Source organism: Volvox carteri (genome assembly GCF_000143455.1).
Source record: "Volvox carteri f. nagariensis unplaced genomic scaffold VOLCAscaffold_1, whole genome shotgun sequence".
In the NCBI taxonomy this organism is placed as follows: Eukaryota; Viridiplantae; Chlorophyta; class Chlorophyceae; order Chlamydomonadales; family Volvocaceae; genus Volvox; species Volvox carteri.
Window position 1 is genome coordinate 5,077,597 of NW_003307545.1, and position 4,144 is coordinate 5,081,740.

The following is a 4,144-nucleotide window of genomic DNA, read 5'->3' on the forward strand; positions in this document are numbered from 1 at the left end:
GAGCGGTTATGCAGTTATGTGGAGCGAATAGGTAGGGATTTGTCGTGTGTGCGCTCCTTAGGCACCGCGCAGGTAGTTGGTTTTTTCGTCGCTTGGTGTTAACCTGCGTTTGGTTTCTCGTGATTTCGGAGCGGTTTTCACTTGCTTGGTATCCGGTGGTACCGCTGGTTCCAACCCCGCTGGTTTTGGGACTTAATTCGAGTAGTACCTTTGGCGCGGAATAGGTCCCGGTTTCTCGCTGGATCTGCAATCCGTTGCGACATCCCCGGTCTTTGATTACCTGTTGGTATCGCAGCTGTCGCTCGCCGGCCTAGGGTTGGTCCATTCCGCATGTCTTTGCCGGTTGCCAGGTTACCTTGTCCCAGGGTTGGTGCTACGACCTGGCTGTTTTGCATCGCTGTGTTTGTGCGTTTTCTGTGTCGCGGTAGGCTGGGGCTCTTTATGACTCCGTTTATGTCGGGCTCCTGTGAGGTCAGTTCCTAGCTGCCAAGAGTTTTATCCAAGCCCGTGCTGCTCAGCCTGATTTTCAGTGCCGTGAACTCCGTGAGCTCCGTGTATGTCTTGCTCGGTTAACCAAGAGCGCCCTGTGCTGGAGACAGCCCCTGCTGGCGGCGTTATTTATAGTAGTTGGGTGCATTCGCAGTGCTCCGTGGCTCTGTCGGACTCTCTTTGTGTTGGCCTTTATTGCAGGTGCTGTGTGGATTCTTTGAGCAGTTGGCCGGTGTACCTGTTGGTTCGGAGGTGGCCCCGACCTTGCTTTGTTGTGCTGGGTTTCGTCATCCGTATCCCTGCTGTCAGTGCCCTGGGCGCGTGGACCGGTCGTTATTGCAGAGCCGGTTTTCAGTGCCAGCCCTAGTTGGCCGTTTAGTCAACCCTTAGCGGGCACATGTTTGGCATTCTCGCGTGTCTTTCGTCCATTCCTTCAGTGGGCGTCCGTCAGCGTTTGTTGAGGGATCCGTCGCGTTTGTGGCCGGTGGGTCAGTCTGTGCGCGGTTGGAGAGCGCTGGTTTGACCTCGTCCTTGTGGTTTTGGCAGCGTTCTGTTTGTTCGCTCTTTTGCCTGTGTAGAGATGGCGTGTCCGCCGTCCTTGCTGCTGGAGTATCGTTTGGAGGTCGTTGAGGCGTTTTGCTTGGGGAGCTTTATTTCGTGTCGGTGTGTGTGCCTGTCTGGCAGCTCTCGCGTCCTTTGTCCCTCTAGCGGCCCGTCGCGTTGCGCTGTTTTGGTGTTTTGGTGCTGCTTTGTTTGTTATTTCCGCTAGAGGGGGTATCTTCTCCTTTGGCATTTACCTATGGAGCAACAACTAATGCGAGCTTGCGTAAGTAAGCTGGGTTAGTTGGGCGTAAGGCCCAATGCGTAACTGTTAGACTAACTGTTTCGCAACGGCCCGTGTCCTCAGGGCCGTCATTTATTGCGCGCATTAAGCTGGTTAGCTTATCTTGTTTTTGTTGTTCAGCGCGCGCCCGCCCGCCCGCCCGTTTCTGGCGCAGCCTCGCGTTAGTTCCGTTGCGGTGTCTCTTTCTCCGTTCGTAAGGCCCGTCTTCTTCGGGCCTCTCAGTCCTTTTCTCTCTTTCATTATTTGTAACAGAAAATGGCATTTACCTATGGAGCAACAACTAATCGGGTTGATGGCGTTCCTGTGCTGTCTCCTGGCGTTCCTGCGGATGTATGTGTGCCGATGACTGTTACTACTGTTCCTGATGTTGGCTTTCCTGTCCCTACTTCGGACGTTCCTGGGCCTTCGGATGGACTTACTAATGACGTGCTGTCTTCGTGTGATGCGTTTCGCTCTGCTGAAGATGATTTACTTAATTCGCGTGCGAATTGTCCTGGTGCGTCTAAGACTGAAGTGTATAAGACGATGAAACGCGCTTGTCCTATTGACTTCGGATTTCCTGACGCTGCAAAGCGCGCGTCTCCGTTCCTTCGAACGAGTTGTAATCCTAAGACAAATTCGAGCGTCCCGTTAGTCGACTCTTCTCCTCGGGATAATCGTACTATCCTTCGGTCTGAATTTGAGCGTTTGCAGCAATTGACCGGCAAGCATTTTACTCTCGATGCTTGTGCCGACAACTCTGGCAGCAATGCGCTATGTCCCAAATTCAACTCTCCTAAACGAAATTTCCTCTCCGACAGCTGTGCTGGACAACATGTTTGGTTGCATGCGCCATTTAATCAGCTTGAAGATTTTCTGCGTCATTACTTGCAGTGCAAAGCTAAAGCGCCGCACCTTACCTCAGGTGGTTTCCTAGTCCCTAAGTGGTTGTCTGCTCGCTGGCGTCCTTTGCTTTCAGGTATGAAACTGTTGCATACGTACCAACCGGGTTATCATTTGTTTCTCTCGCCTACCGTTTTGTCGGGAAAGCCTGTTCGAACTCAAGGGTTGCCTTGGCCTGTTGAGTTTTGGTACGATCCTCCTGCATCTGTTTCTCCTACCTGTGCTGTCCTTCCTGTTCCTGCGGAGCCTGTTCCCTTCTCGGTTTCTAAAGGTCTTATCATGCAGTTTCAAGGTTTGGTCTGCCACTCCGATGCCACCATCGTCATCGATACGGGTTGCATGCCGGCGCACATCCTCAACGCTGGTTTTGCCCGTCGTGTCGGTTTATCGGTACGTCCTGCAGATGCCTTGCCTGTTGCCATTTCTATGGGTGATGGTCGACCTGCTCCTGTGACTGGGATGGCTACCGTGCCCGTTCGCCTGCAAGGTTATAAAGCTCTTTTGCAGTGCGCGGTTGTCGATCTTACTCCTGGCATTGATTTAATTTTAGGTGAGCCTTGGATCGTTTCTACCGGTGCCGTGATAGAGTTGCATAACTCTCGCACTAGGTTGACTTCGCATCCTGGCACGCCCGTCCTAACTTGTCCTGCTTTTTCTTCCAAGTCTCCTGATATTTCGCAGTGTAATCTCATGCAGTCAGTGCGCGATGGCGATGAATTCTTCCTGTGCATGGTTACCGCTGTCGATCCTCCTGCGGAACCGCCTCCTCCATCGTCTGATACGCCACCTCCTTCTTCGCCTTTTGACGCATTTCGTCGTCAGGTATGGGACTCTGTTCCGGGTGAATCTGCTGCTGAATTGCGCTTGCGTGCGGTCCTCTTGGAGAAAGCTCACTTATTTCCTGAGCAATTACCGTCTAGTGTTGCGACTGTAGACCGTCGTCTTCCTGAGATTATTCCACTAGAACCTGGTGCTCGCCCTCCTGCGCAACGCATGTTCCGATACTCGGCTGCCGAGCATGAAGAGATGCGTCGCCAAATTACTGAGCTACTTGAGAAGGATTTCATTGAACCTTCGTCTTCGCCTTTTGGTGCGCCTGTTCTTTTCGTTAAGAAAAAGGATGGTAGCATTCGATTGTGCATTGATTACCGAAGTCTTAATCGCATTAGGGTGTATTTCCAGTGCGGATTAAGGCCAGGGATTAGCGTTAATCCCTGCGCTAATCCCGGCAGTGGAAATCCCACCGGGATTAAGCAGGATTAGCCGGGGATTAAGAAATTCCTCAGGACACCGTGTTCTCTAATCAGAAGATTAGCGGGAGCTAGCAAGAGATTAGGAAAGAACATAAACTGAACTTGATGCCCATGTATTTACCTGGCAACCTGTGACAAAAAAGTTATTACCTGGCTCGAGCCAGGTAGTAACTTTCCGTATCTGGATTAGCATTCACGGCGCCATGTCTGACGTTAATTTCTAGGTAGTTCCATATATATGATCTCAAATAAGCAATTCCTGTTTTGGGTTGCTCAAAAGGTGATGAAGAGATGAACGGCGAGAAGAGTGCGCTTCCTGTTCATATCTAATACTGATTCAATTCCTAATGCCCAAACTAGTCCAGAACTTAACAATTTTAGCTTCAGAATCACATAGGAAGTATGCATCGCCCTTTGTACGGCCTTAATCCCAGCGCTAATCCCAGGCCTTAAGAATTGCCAGGGATTAGCCGGGGATTAGCCGGGAATAGCGGGACCTTAATCCCTGGCCTTAATCCGCACTGGAAATACACCCTTACTGTGAAAAATCGGTATCCTCTTCCGCGTATTGATGACATCCTTGACCGTCTTTCGGGTGCAACTGTTTTTAGTTCTTTCGACATGACGCAGGCTTATCACCAGATTGCCTTGCGCCCCGAAGAACGTGAACGTTCTG